Source organism: Canis lupus, chromosome 11 (assembly GCF_003254725.2).
Source record: "Canis lupus dingo isolate Sandy chromosome 11, ASM325472v2, whole genome shotgun sequence".
NCBI classification, from domain to species: Eukaryota; Metazoa; Chordata; class Mammalia; order Carnivora; family Canidae; genus Canis; species Canis lupus.
The window spans coordinates 3,303,933-3,319,313 of NC_064253.1; the positions used below are offsets into that span (position 1 = coordinate 3,303,933).

Genomic DNA, 15,381 nt, shown 5'->3' on the forward strand with positions numbered 1-15,381 from the left:
GGCTCTGCACTCCACGGAGAGTCTGCTTTGGATTCTTTCTCTCCTTCTCCCTCTGCTCTTCCTCCCATTTTGTGCTCACTTGCTCTTAAATAAATAAAGAAATCTTTAAAAATAATAATAATATTAAACTCCCCAAGGGGAGGAAGGAGAAATGCCACTTATTAGTGCCCACCTGTGTGTGAGGGGGGCAGACGCGGTGGCTCAGAACCTCAGTTCAAGTCTAGCTCATCCACGATGGGCTGTGATGAACCACATGAAGAGTCTAAGGACCACGTGTGGCACACAGCTCTAGTTTCATATGTGCCTCACATGTAGAATGCCTTAGTGAATAGCACTTTCGCTCACTGACTCACTTCTCACCACTAAAATCATTCTATTATTTAGAATGGCAACTAATGGGTAGTTTGTGGGTTTAAATAAGATGGAGGCAACTGACGCTACCAAGTGTTGGTGAGGAATGCAGAGCAATGAAACTCACATGGGCAAGAATGCAAAATGGTGCAGCTGCTGTGGAAGGCATCCACCCCTCACAGGGCTCTGCAATCCCATTCTTGACTATTTACCCAGGGAGAGTGAAAGCTTGGGTTCACACCAAGATCTGGACGTGCATGATTATAGCAATGTGATTCATAATTACACAAAATTAAAAATGACCCCCAACTGTCCCTCAGATGGAGAATGGGTGAGCAAACAGAGGTGCATCTATATAGCAGAATACCACTCACCAGTAAAAAGGATCAAGCTGTTGATACACATGACATGGTGAATCTCAAATGTACTACGCTAAGAAAAACTAGTGGGACTGGAAAACAAAAATCGCACTGCGTACTGTACACTTGCACTCTGACATTTTGTAAAAGGCAAAACGATAGGAAAGTATTTGAAATCAGGGAATCAAACAAGTATGTGTACGCGTACGTTCATAGAAGTTGTATCCACTGTAACCAAAAAGCGCAAACAACCCAAATGTCCATCCATAGATGAATGGATTAACAAAATGTGATATATGCACACAATGGAATATTTTTTTTAGATTCTATTTATTTGAGAGAGAGAGAGAGAGGGTGCATGAGCAGGGGGAGATGGAGAAGCAGAGTCCCCACTAAGCAGGGAGCCCAACGTGGGACTCAATCCCAGGACCCTGGGCTCATGACCTGAGCCAAAGGGAGACGTTCAACTGACTGAGCCACCCAGGGGCCCCACACACAATGGAATATTATTCAGCCTTAAAAAGGAAGGAAATTCTGACGCGTACCACAACATGGATGAACCTTGAGGCTAGTATGTTAAATGAAACAATACAATTGTCAAATTCATAGAGACGCAGAGGAGAAGGGTAGTTGCCAGGGGCTGGGAATGGGAGAATGGGGACCATTTAATGGGTACAAAGTTTCTATTTGAGATGATGAAAACGTTCTAGAAATAGATCATGATGATGATTGTACAACATTGTGAATATAGTTAATGCTGCTGAATTTGTAACAAAAACAGTTAAAATGGTACATTTTATGTTAGGTATGTTTTTTTTTTTTTTATGATAGTCACAAAGAGAGAGAGAGATCGAGGCAGAGACACAGGCAGAGGGAGAAGCAGGCTCCATGCACCGGGAGCCCGATGTGGGGTTCGATCCCGGGTCTCCAAGATCGCGCCCTGGGCCAAAGGCAGGCACCAAACCGCTGTGCCACCCAGGGATCCCTGTTAGGTATGTTTTAAACTAAAGAGGCAGAGAACCAGTGGGTAGTTGCCAGGGATGAAGGATGAGGAGTCAGGTAAGACAAGGGACTTGGGGGGATGACAGAGTTGTTCTGTATCTTTGATTGTCATGGCAGTCATGTGATTGTTCATTTGTGCAGAGAGCACTGTACACCAAAAATGAATGCATTCTACTTAACGTAAATTTAAAATTAAATTTAAAAGAAAAGAGGCATTCCAGCTGGTTCATTCATTTAGCCAACAAATATTAATTAATTCCACTTGTGCACTAGGCACAACACGTGTTCCCCGGAACCGGAGGGCTGGACATGGGGTCGATCCCGAGACAGATGAATCAAAAGAGATGAGAACAATGTGGCCATCTTAGTGTAATTTTGATAAAAAATCATGTCAGTAAGTTTTCTCTGGGAGACCAGCTGAAATCTGGTGGCTCTGGGTGTTTTAATACCTTCTCAAGTCATTTTTTAGTTCAGTATGTGTGTACAGCAGCCCTACCCATCTGCCTCCTTTGGTCTGCCTCCCTTTGATGCTCTGGTTTTAAACCATCTCTGGTTTATGCTTTTGTTTGCAGGTTTCCTTACCCTGCCTCCCACTCTTGAGCAGGGCTGTTTAAAGCTAGGGAGACAGTCCAGATTTTCAGGGCTTCCCTCAGGGCAGGGCACTGCCTTCAGCCTGCTGCCAGCCGCTCCCTCCCATGTACCCAGAGAGCAGCTAAAAGAGGCAATTAAGTTGCAAGTGAGAGTGGCTGGCTTCAACAAAAAGCAGAAGGTGTTGGCTGAGGAAATGTAAAGGTTCCTATGCTGGGCTAGCTTCAGGCATGGCTGGACCCAGCACTTAATTAGTATCCTCCTGATTCTCTGTCTCTCTGTTTATCTTTTGCTCCCTCTTTCTCCCAGTCCAGCCCATTCTTTGACTCCTGACTTCTTCCATGCCGACCGCTCACAGTCTCTGCTCTTCAGCTAGGCCCGCTGGGGAGACCTCCTCCAGAGAGACACCTTACTCCCACTCTCGGGAGTCATTTTGCTTTTAGGGTTTTCCTCCTGAGAAGCAATCTGTCAGCATCCACACACATGCACGATATGGAACGGCCCCTTCCACCTGCTGTGCCTGGTGTGCCTTCACTTGCTCAAGAGCCTCTCTCTCTGCACAGCCTTGCCCTGCTCCTCGGGCACACTCTCTCAGCCTGGCAACAGTGCTTGAGTCTACATGCCCAGAGGCTCCACCCCCCATCTGTGCCACCTCATGGGGACCCTCCAGGCCCACTGCTGTAGACAGTGACTAAGCAAACATCCCAGTGAGTATGATATAAAACACAGTTATTCTTCTGTGTCTTCTTCATTCATCTGTGTAACAGACCCTACAGAGTGGCCACTGCATGCCAGGCTGCCTGGGGGTCCAGGGCTATAAAGATGAAAACATGACTACTGCCCTAAGAGCCCATGCTCTAGAGAGAGGCAGATCTGTACAAAAAGGTGTGCTCAAGAGGCCCTTTTATGTAAGAATGGGGTGGGAGGGGCAGGAAAAGGCCTTGAATTTCATTATAATGAGTCAACACAGGCTCATTGAGACTATATCTTAAAAACAGGACCAAGGGGCACCTGGGTGGCTCAGTGGTTGAACATCTGCCTTTGGCTCAGGTCATGATCCTGAGATCCTGGGATTGAGTCCCACATTGGGTTCCCCACGGGGAGCCTGCTTCTCCCTTGGCCTATGTCTCTACCTCTCTCTGTGTGCCTCTCATGAATAAATAAATAAAATCTTAAAAAAGAGAGAGAGAGAGACCAAAAGCAAATTTTTTTTCATAATTTTATCTCATATTTAATGATGTTTAAGTTATAATTTAAACTCTAAGAGAATTTTTTTATTGATAAAGGAATGATTGGGGTGCCTGGGTGGCTCAGTCAGCTAAGCATGTTGCCTTGAGTTCAGGTCATGATCCCGGGGTCCTGGGATGGAGTTGGAGCCCCCCACCTCAATCAACATCAGGACTCCCTGCTCAGTGGGGAGTCTGTGTCTCCATCTCCCTCTGCCTCTCCCCTGCCTGTGCATGTGTGCACCATCTCTCAAATAAATAAAATATTTAAAAAAGAAAAGAAAAAAGAATGACTTTTGAATTTTACCGCTACAGTTCTGTGAGAGCACAATAAGGTTTTTTACATTGGAAGGTCACAGCATGTTAATAAAGAGAAGCAATCGTGCACCAGCATTCAAGGGCTGCCATAATCAGCTTCCCTGTAAGTCTTTCTTGGTCTTCTTCTCACCAGAATCACTCTTTGGGAGTGGCCTTGGAGGCCTTCCCCTTGGCTTGCTTCCCCTCTTGGGCTGTGACTGGGCTCACTCAGCAGAGCAAGTCCCATCTCTGGATGTTTTGGTGTCTGATCCAAGCAATTCTCCAACACTTTCTTCCATTTCATGAAAGCCTGCATCTTTGACTCACCTTCTCTCTTGATTCCCTGACATCCATCTCCTCCTTCCAGAGCCTGCCTCTTCCTTCAAAAAGCCCTCTCTGATTGCCCCAGCACACTGACTCCTTGTTCCAGGGCCCCGCAGGTGTCACGGCACCCCCTCTGCTTGCACAGATCCATTGCACCACAATCGACCACATCTGCCTCCTTCACCAGACGCCTAGTGAGTCCCCAGGACCAAATGCAGGATACTTATCCGGTTGAAATAAAGGCAGAAAGAAGGGAAAAAACCCACCTTTTTGGTCCGGGGAAAGAAAGTATAGCCCCTGAGCCCAAAGCCCTCCCCTCAAGCTCTCAATGGCCAGAGCAATGAGGATGTGCTGTGGCCCTGGGCCCAGGGGGCCCCAAGCCTGCCTGCACATCGGAGTTATTACCCAAAGCTGGTAAAACACACGCTCCCGGACACCACTTTCCAGATTATCTTCCAGCTGATCTGGGCAAAGCTCCGCATTTCTTAGCAAACCATCGCAGTTGGTAGAACAGCCTGGCCTAGTGTAGACCCATCAGGGTGGAGTCGGAGGCCTCCAGTGTACCCCAGTACTATCAAGGGACTGAATTGTGTTTATTTCCTGGGGGCTGCTATAATATAATAATTTAGCACAAGTTGGTTGAGCTCAAAACAGTAGAAATTTATTCTCTTACGGTACCGGAAGTCAGAGATCCAGAGTACATGCTCTCATGGTGCTAAAATCAGGGTGTCAGCAGGGCAGGTTCCTTCTGGAGGCTCCAGGGGAGAATCCACTCTTTTTCCAACGTCTAGAAACTACCTGCATTCCTTACATCAGTCCCGTCTCTGCTTTGTCATCACATCACCTTCTCTGTGATCTCCTGCTCCCCTGCTCATAAGGACCTTTGTGATTCCATCTGTTCCCACTTGGATAGTCTAGAATAATCTTCCCACCTTCCTATGCCTGATTTCATCACATCTGCAAAGTCCCTTTTGTCATATACATTAGTTCCCCCGAGTCACAACAAAATACCACAAACTTGGTGGCTTTAAACAACAGAAACTTATTTTTGGTTCTGGAGGCCAGAAGTCCAAAATCAAGGTGTCGGCAGGGCCATGCTCCCTCCAAAAGCTGTAGAGAAGAACCCGTCCTTGCCCCTTCCTAGCTTCTGGTGGTTGCTAGCAATCTTTGGCATTCCTTGGTCTCTTACTAAATCACTCCATTTCTGCCTCTGTCTTCACGGGGCTGTCTCCCTGTATGTGTGTCTGTGTGTCTCTTTCTCCTTATAAGGACACCAGCCATGTGGGATTGAGTGCCCACCCTGATCCATATGACCTCATCTTTACTGATTACACCTGCAAAGACCCTTTCCAAATAAGGTCGTGTTCTGAGGTTTTGGGTGGACATGAATTTTGAGGGACTCTATACAACCCAGTACATCATAGTGAGGTAAGAGATTCACAGGGTCAGGGGACCCAGACATGGATATTTTATGGAGTTGTTGCTCTGCCTGCCACATTTATCCTCACGACAATGAAATGAGGCAGGAGGTACAGTTTTCTACACTTCACAGTCAAGGAAACCAAGGCACAGAGTGGGAAACAGGCATTGTTTGAGGTCACACAGCTGGTAAGGGCGAGAGCCGGGACTTCCAGCCAGGTTTTGGAACACTCATCCCTGTGCTGTCACCACCTGGTGGCAGCTGCATGTGTGATGTGGTGCTCAGACGGAGAGCTGGACTGAGCCCCTAAACACCTCCTCAAGAAGGGGCCCTCAAGTAGCTGTGCCCCCTTCCCTCCGCCCCTCCCCTGCTCCCAGCTCAGCACAGAGCTCCCGCCCTGTGGCCCCTCTAGCAGATAAAAGAGGTCAAGAGTGGCCCCGATGTGCCTCGGGGGACCAGGGAAGAGGGAAATGACATTTATCAAGCCGTCCTTCATTCCAGGCACTTCCATGTGTCATCTGATCTAATTTCTACAAATAGCCTCGAAGTGTCAGTATGACTCCCCCATTTTACAGAGGAGAAAGCTGAGGTGGAGAGGTACGCATTGACTCGGCCAGAGTTCATGTTTTATAAGTGGCCGGGCTGTTTTATAAATGGGCCCTCAGTGGTCCTGCCAGCCTGGCTGTGTGTTGCAGAATTCTTGCACCCCCTTCCTGGACACTGTGTGCACAGCTGACCAAGCTGCCAGGCGGGCTGTGTCCCAGAAAGCCTCCACCCATGGGACAGGTGGCCCCGCAGCACAGCATCATTGACGTCTGCTCAGTGCACACCAGGCAGGCCGCAGATGCTCAGCTGTCCTGCTCCTTTGAAGTCCACGCCAAGCAGCTCTGGGCAGGAGCCCGGAGTACTGGCCAGTGAGGGGAAAGAGCCTGACATGGGGTGAGGGGAGGTGGGGGTGGGGAGCCACAGCTGGGGCGGGCGGGGCCTAGAGTCCCTCAGCCCTTGCCCATGACCTGGGGGCTTTCATTCCAGCCCTGCTACTGTCAGCACTGTCAGCTTGTCACCTCAAGTGACTATTTCATCTTCCTGGGCTTCAGTTTCCCCTTCATAGCCCAAGAGGGTAAGGCTGCCCACATCTCACTCTCTGTTGAGACTAGCTTTGAGCCAGAAATGCCAGTTCAGGCTTATTTCCTGTTTCTCCAAAGATATGAACCTTCAGGCCACATGGTTCTTTGAGCAGCCTAGACACCATATGAAAGCCAGAACATCAAGGCTCTGCAAACGAACACCTGTCTCAGAGCAAAGCAGTCACCGAGCCCCTGGAATATAGTTTTGTTGGATGGAGATCACTCTGGGGAGTGAGCTGGGGGAGGGTGGGCTGGGACCTTCCTGCTTGGAGCAGCACAGGGCAGAGAACAGGTTCTCTGAGAACCGTGGGCTCCTGTCCCATGTCTCATCACAGCCCTGCACCTGCCCTCCAGAAGCTCCAGGATGCACAGGACAGAGGGACACGAGCAGATAGCACAGGACAGGGGACATGAGCAGATAACTGTGCCAGTGCCAGTCACATAATGGTGCACAGCCTGGGCTGAGTGGGCCTGAGTGTGGGCTATTCTCCAGCACATGCCCACCAGGGTCCTCAGGCTCTCATCCACTGTACAAGACAGAGGCCCCAGCAGGTGATTTCAAGTGGAGGCCAAGGCACCAGGGAACACTCCATATGGCATGAGGAGCTGCAATAATTAGAGCTGTCCTGAGCAGGACTGTGCACCTGCGGTTTGCCCCTGTGTGGCTTGGCTCCATTTGCATTTTGCAGCTATTCTGGACTTCTGATTTGGATGCCTAGGTTTGGAGCATGCCGAGGCCACACTGCTTTGGGTCCCACTGGACTTGTGTTTGGCAAATTGATATTCTTTTTGTTCTTGGACACTGAAGATCTCTCAACACAACTGTTTTTTCCCAACCTTGCTCCTTGGGGCAGGAAGCATTCTAAAAATTATTTAAGTGCAGGATGACCATCTTTAAATAAATGAAGAGAAGCCAAATGACCAAGCCCAGGAGTTCAGTTATTGATCCCCTGGCAGACAGGCAGATCCCCATGAGGCATCCACCTCTTGTGGGGACATTGGTTCCTAGGTCCTGCCACATCTTGGCAGTCATCCTCTTATCAGATGAGTGATCTGGCTCCAAGGACAGGTGGCAAAGGCAGGTGTCAGATGCAAGGGGATCGAGGGCTCTCCCCAGCAGGGTGGTTTGGCTTCTCCTCCCTTATTCCAGAAAGCCAGCCAGGACTGCTCTGTCTGCGTAAACATCAGCTCTGCTGTCCAGCTTCTGTTGCACCATCCCATGGCCTGGAATCACAGTAAGAAGGTGGAGAACTTATGACTTACACTCGTTTGTGCTTCTGCCTCTATTAAAAATTCCTCATGTTCCGACGCTTAGTGCTTGGGGGTGTATGTCCTGTTTGGGGTTTGTTTGAAGATGCATCCAATCTTTTAGGAGAAAGATAGGAATGCAGTGGGCATGTTGTTGGAAAGAGAAAGATGAATGTGTCCTGAGACTCCTGAGGGCCAGAGTGTGGTGCTGGCTCGGCCTTGCAGATGGGGTTTGTTCTATAACAGCCTTACTGACATGTCGTTCCCTTACTACACAGATCACCAGTTCAACTGCACATATCAGTGAGTTTTCGTATATCCACAGAGCTACGATGCCATCACCACGGTCAACTTTGGGATGACTTATCACCCCCCCAAAAGAAACCCCCTCCCACAAGTAGTCACCCACCCTCCAACCCCTGGCAATCACTAATCTACTTTTCATCCCTATAGATCTCCCTGTTCTATGCTTTCACAGGAGTGCAATCATATAATATGTAGTCTGTAGGTTTCTGTGACTGGCTCCTTTCACTTAGCAGAATATTTGCAAGATTCATCCATGCTGAAGCATGAATCAGTACCTCATTCCTATGGCTTGCCAAATAGTATTCTATTTGGATATACCACATTTTATTTATCCATTTATCAGCTGAGAGACCTATGGGCTATTCTTTCTTTTTGGCTATTGTGAAAATATTGCATGAGTGGTGGGGAGGACATGGCTTTCTCATTTGTCTTGGGTCAACACCTATGAGTGGAATTGCTGGGTCATGAAAGAGTCAATGTTTAAGCATTTGAGGAACTGCCAGACTATTTGACAAAACTGCTGCACCATTTTGCATTCCCACAAAGTATATAAGGGCTCTAATTCCTCCACATCTCACCACTTATTGTTATCTGCCTTTTCTGTTCCAACTCTTCTAGTGAGTATGAAATGGTACCTCATTGTGGCTTTTGATTTGCAACTCCCATGTTGAATATCCCCATGTGCTTATATTAGCCATTTGTGTATCTTCTTTGGAGAAATGTCTCTTCAAATTCTCCATTTTTTAGAGATTTTATTCTTGAGCAATCTCTATACCCAATGTGGGGCTCAAATTTATAACCCAAGATCACACACTCCACCAACTGAGCCAGCCAGGCACTCCCCTCTGTGTATTTTTTAATTGACCTGTTTGTGTTTTTATTATTGAATTGTGAAAGATCTTTATATTCCTGGTACAAGTAAATGGGTTGCCTTTTCACTTTCTTGATAATATCCTTTAAAGCACAAAAATTGTGTTTTTAAAATTTTTGATGAAATCCAATATATCCCTATTTTTTCTTTTGTTGCCTATGTTTTTAGTGTCCTATCTGAAACATTGCCTAATCGAAGGTCACAAAGATTTCACCTGTGTTTTCTTCTGGGATTTCATAGTTTTAGCTCTTCTATTTAGGCGGCTAATCCATTTTGAGTTATTTTTTGGATATGGTGTGAAGTAAGGGTCCACCTCATTCTTTTGTTTATGGATATCCAGTTGTCCCAGACTCATTTGTTGAAAAGACTATTCTTCCCCTTATTTAATAGCGTTGTCATCCTTGTCAGAACAATAGGTTTTAAGAACCTTCCTGAGTACAGCACAGCAGCCACCACCACATGGTGGCTGGGGGTGCACACAGTTTTGGGAGGCCTTAAGGGGCCATCTGGTTGAGTTGTCTTTGCCATCCAAAACCCTGTGCACTTTGCAGGTAGGAATAGGATGGGTATCTGGGTTGGAAGACTCTTGGGAGGACAGCTGGTTAGAATGGATGATATCAACTCTTGCTTTTCATGGATACACCTCTATGCCTGAGAAGAAAATACGTCTGGCTGCGGAAGGCTGCATGCACCGTGCTTGCAGTACACAAACACCTGACCTGCCAGAGTGCCCTGCCTCATTTCTCCTCATTGCCCTCTTTGAGCTGGCCATAGCTAAAATGATTCTATGTGCCACCATATTGGGACGGTCCCAATTTATGCGTATTTTCTCCTCTTAAAATATCTCGGTGTGGATGATACATTATAGAGTCACCTGCTCATAGAGCAAAGACTGGGATGAGAATGTCCGTGGGCCCCAGCTGTGTACTCAGAATCTGAGGCCATCCTTTGCACTGACAGGGAGAACTCAATTTGCACTTCAAAGTTAAAGCCTCAGCAGATGCAGTCTGGATCCCACAAAGCTACTGTGAACATAGCAGTTGGTAGGATGTGCAGCCTCAGCGGGCTCCCGTGGCTCAGAAGCCTTCTGAGAGAGCCTCTGAGATTAGACCCGATGGAGAGTTTACCGGTGTCCTGGCCCCAGGCAGCCTGGTTCTATTTCCAAAAGGGTCAGGAGGGTGAGACATGGCAGTCCCTGCCCATGCCACCTGTGTGTGCCTGTTCCACAGCCTCAAGAAGCACAGGACATGTAACTTCTTGCCACTAAATGATGACTAGGACAGTTCTGGAGGAATCCTGCCCCCAACAAGAGGGGAAGGCACTTCCCTATAGGAGGGAATAATGTGTTTTGCTTTTGTAACTAATCCAACTCTCTTACTTTCTTTTTTTAAAAAATATTTTAAACATTTTCTTTAAAATATTTGTTTAAATATTTATTTATTTTGTGGGAGGGAGGGAATCAGCGGGGGTGGGTGTTGGGGAGAGGGAGAAGGAGACACAGACTCCCCACTGAGCAGGGAGCCTGATGGATGCACAGACCCTCCATCCCAAGACCCTGGGATCATGACCTGAGCCAAAGGCAGACACTTAGCCAATTGAGCCACCCAGGCACCACCCCCTGAAAAATGAGTTCTCTTATTTTCTTTTTTTTCAGTTTTCTTAATGTATTTTTTTTTTTTAAGTAATCCCTATGCCCGGCGTGAGCTCAAACTCACAACCCTGAGATCAAGAGTCACATGCTCCACCAACTAAGCCAGCCAGGCACCCCCTTCATGTATTTTTAAAGTTGAAATATAATTGACATATAGCATAATATAATTTCAGCTGCCCAATGGAATTATTTGATATATATTGCCAAATGATTGCCACAGCAAGTCTAGTTAACATCCATCACCACACAAGAAGCCCAAACATTTTTTTTCTTCTCATGAGAACTTTTAAGATCTCCTGTCTTAGTAACTTTCAAATATACAATGCAATATTGTAAATCATAGTCACCATGCTATACTTTACATCCTCGGGACTAATCTTGTTAATCTTACAACTGGAAGTTTGTACTGTTTGATGCCCTTCACCCATTTCACCCACCCCCTCCTGCTCCCCAGGATCATGTTTTATACACTGATACAAACCCAGCTATAACTTGGCAAAAAAAAAAAAAAAAAAAAAACAAGTCCAGGAATAGCAAAAAGGAGAGAGAACTAATTTAAGCAGTGCTAACCAGTGCTCTCTGTAGGCAGGGTTGAGAATGTGCAGCCCCACTGAGGGGTGGGGGGGCATCAGCTTCTGAGAGCCCTGTGAGTGTCTGAGCATCTGAGCGAGGGTGGAAGTTTTCATACAGCTTATCTTTTAAGGGCAAACCAAAGAATCATGTGACAAAGTGCAAATGTTGCCTTATGCTCTGTGTCACTGTCCTACTGAGGGAGACTGCAGGATGATCCCCATGCACAAGGGCCGTGAGCAAGAGAGGGCTTCCCAAAGAATATGACTGGGAAGCTGTGTTGGGAGGAGATGGAGGAAGAAGGAAGGAGCTTCCAGCTTGCTTTTTAAAGCAAGTCCTGAGGCAGTGGGGAATGTGGGGGAAAGGAGGTGAGGCCAGGTTATGCAGGCTTCAATTGCTTTGATAAGGAATGTGAATTTTAGCCTTTGGTTAGTGATTCCCAAATCAGTGTCCCAGGAACAGATTCATGAGATGCTCCTGGGACAAAGCGTTCCACAATCACACAAGCTGGGGAGACCTCACATGCAAGTCCTCCTCCCTGAAGGTCCTGAGGAGTCCTACAGCAGTCCTGGGGGTTTCCATTAAACCATCCTGTAACCTTGTGCTCCACAGGAAGCATAGTTCAAGCACTGGGGAGTGATGGGAGGTTTCAGTGAAAGGGAATGACAGGCAGATGCCCGGGCCGTGCTGGAGGCAGGGAGCCCACGAGGTGGCTGGTCACACTGGCTAAGTCAGAAGGGCCATCTCAATGGCTACCTGGATGTCTGGGAAGGACCCAGCAAAATCCCTAGATGGGGAAGGAGTTGAAAGCAGGAGAGCATTTGAAGGGCTTCCTCCTTGCCAGTGTGTGTTTACGTTTGGTAAATGCAGGTCCTGTGCCTGGGGCTATTCCCTTGAAGGCTCCAAGGGACACCTGCTTCCCTCAGACCACATCTTGCTTTCAAGAAGAGGGGAAACAGAACAAATCCAATATATCCCCAGATTACCCCAGCCCCCACATTCTTAAATTGAGTGGAGAGGACTGGATCTCCCAAGGGATAATCAAAATCGGACCTGCCTGCTGGCAGAAGGCTTACAGTTCAGGCATCTCTGAATAATTCATTATCTGCAAAGCCACGGGAGACTCAAGGCAGCGAACCACATATCCAGGGGTGACTCACAGACTCTCATCGGCCAGCCTCACGGGCAAATGACACCTGGCAGAAAATGAGTACAGGTGTCAGTGTGGGCGGCCCTTGGGGACAGGGAGGCTTTCTGCCTTCTGTTTCCAGGCCCTGCTTTCCCTTCTTGGTCCGGGCAGCTCGTGTCTATTGCTGCCGTGCTAGGAAGTCTGCGGGAGGAGGGCCTCATGGGCAGATTGCTTACCGCCCAGTATTTTCCAGCCTGTTTTCTGTTCCTGCCCTGGGTGTGGAAGCCCAGGGCGGGGAGGGGGGGGGGTGTTGTTCCTTGGCTGGGGGGCCACGGTCCACGCTGCCAGCAGGGAGAACTCAGGCTCACTCCCGAGGCCATTCATTCCCTCATCCTGTGCAATTGTGCCTGAGCTTCGTATTTGTGTTGGGGGTAAAAGACACATGGTCATGAGCCTCCAGGAGGCTCCAGGAAGGGAGGCTGATAAGTAAACCCCAAGATATGGTCCGTGCAAAAGGCAGCATGATGGAGCTGTGTCCACTGTGCAGCGAGACGCAGCCGGACCAGTCCTGATCCCACCTGGGGAGGCTGTGGGCGGGAGGCCAGGCAGGGCTGATGCCCGAGCTGAGATTTTAAGAGGGAAGTAGGAATGGGGAGTGGGCACTTTCGGGCAGGGGTGCTCCAGGGAGGGGCACCTCCTTGACTTTTGAAGGGTGTGTGAAAAGAGGTGAGGCAGAGAGGTGGGGAGTCCCGGCCCAGGGGATGGGGGGCTTGACCACCATGCTAGAGAGTGTGGCTATCTGTGGGGAGCCATGGAAGGTTCTTGGACAGGGTTATTATGGGCCGGCAGCCCCAAGATGGATAAAACAAAAAAGGAAGGGAGCACCTGGGTGGCTCAGTAGTTGAGTGTCTACCTTCGGCTCAGGTCATGATCCCCGGGTCCTGGGACTGCATCCCCCATCAGGCTCCCCACAGGGAGCCCGCTTCTTCCTCTGCCTGTGTCTCTGCCTCCCTCTCTTGTCTCTCATGAATAAATAAATGAAATATTTAAAAACACATACACACACACAAGAAAGAAAGGAGGGACCGGGGTGATGTCAGTTCCAAGGAGAAGGAAGAGAAGTCCCCACTGCAAGAGGAAGGATCAGGATGTAGAGGGGAAGACAGCCAGAGCTACGGGGCAGAGATGAGTGCCAGACCACACCTGTAGTCTGAGGGCAAACCACAGGTCTGCATGTGGACATGTGCTGCACCCATTTTAATAGTAAAATAACAGAAGCCACTTAAATGACCGTAAGGGAGAGTGACCAAGTAAATCGTAGGGCAGAGTATGGAGCTGTGAAACATAATGGCAAAAGAAGTTGGTGTCACTCACAGCCCTGTGGAGTGTGGGTGTCACCATCTCGTGGGGACCCCCCTGCCCAGGACAGAGCCCCAGCACTCCCCCTCCTGGAGGCCACAGTTCCCTCTCAGGGTTTCCTGATGGAACAGGGGAGGGGACCCCTCTGCACTCCCGATGCATCCTTCCCCTGGGCTCATGGGCACCCCAGGTCTTGGTGACCTGTGGGGAAAACAGACCCCTGTCCCTGCTTTACCAAAATTCATCCCTCCACTCATGCCCACAGTTCTTTCTTGATGTCAACAGGCTGGAAGCAAATGTCCAAAAATGGAAATATTTGTGTTAGGTCGGTGGGATTGGGGGGGGGGGTCTTACTCCTAAAATTTCCTGGAATAATAGAGTGTCTTTTTAATTATAATATTGAAAAAAATCCACACACCCACGTACACAAAAAGCCCCGGTTGTATCCCAGTGAGTACTACGTAGCCGGCCACATGAGCGCTCGTTTTCTCAGCTGCCATCGCGAACGGGTAAATTCCGTGCGCCGGGCTTTCTTCTGCTTTGATACGACGTGGACAGGATGCACGGATTTCAATTTTCCAAGAAATGTCAGGTTTATTTTGAATGTAGGGGAAATCGGTAAAATCTTCTATTCAATCCAAGCTAAAATAGATGGAATGAGCCTCCGGAAAACCCGGGCAGCCCACGTGGGAACTCTGACTTCACCGTTCTGGTTTTATCACCGACGCCTTTGAAGGCAGGCAGGGCCGAGCCTGGCCTGGCCTCTGGGGAGAGGCAGCTTTGGGCTTACTGTCTCCTACATCAGATCGCTCTGGGAACCGGGTGTAGGCAACACCACATGACTGTGGGTGGGCTGGGATTCCCTGCTGTGAACCCCACCCGTACCCCCAGTCCTTGTGTTCCAGGCTGTGGGCGCAGGGCTGCCACAGAGGTCCTGCCCGTGTCAGAATGTGCTCAGGCTTTAGGAACTGTGCTCCTGGTAGGGGGTGAGAGGGGTGCGTACCCCAGGAACCTGGTTCTACTGGGGGCAGGGAATGTGGGACACACCTCAAGAATGCAAGCCTTTCTACTGGTCTCTTCCTAGCAGATTTTTATCAGGCTTTCCATTAGGGGATATTTGTCTCTGGGGAGACGGCACACCCTAGGTGGTACCAGAATGTTCCCCCTTTGGTACACAGTCTAGGCTACCGTCACAGGGGCTCGGGATGGGCCCTCACTGCACACACCCCCATAAGTGCCCTTTCAGTGGAGTCATTGCGGTCCGAGGAGGCTCCTGGCTCTGACACCAGACACCTGAGAGTGAATCCAGACCTGCCTCCTGACCCCACTGAGCCTTGGTTTCCCCTCCTGCAAACCTGACCTCACAGCGGTGGAGCATAGAATCTGCTCAGGAGAGGGGAGGGAGATGACGGCGCCCAGCTGAGGGGTCCCCATTGTGGGCCACCTCTTTCCCTGGCCCCGGGTCCCTGGGGCCTCTGGGAAGGACTTCACTCAGAGCCGTCCACATGGCTTCTAACGCCATGGGCTGAGGGGAGCTCGCGGAGGAGAAAGCA

The 15,381-nt window shown here is 49.0% G+C and overlaps 1 protein-coding gene across 1 annotated transcript in view; it reads left to right on the top strand.

The window, feature by feature from the left end:
- COL23A1 (collagen type XXIII alpha 1 chain) overlaps positions 1-15,381 on the top strand; it is a 322,022-nt gene that overhangs the window by 170,422 nt on the left and 136,219 nt on the right. The gene's annotated exons all lie outside the window — the stretch shown is intronic.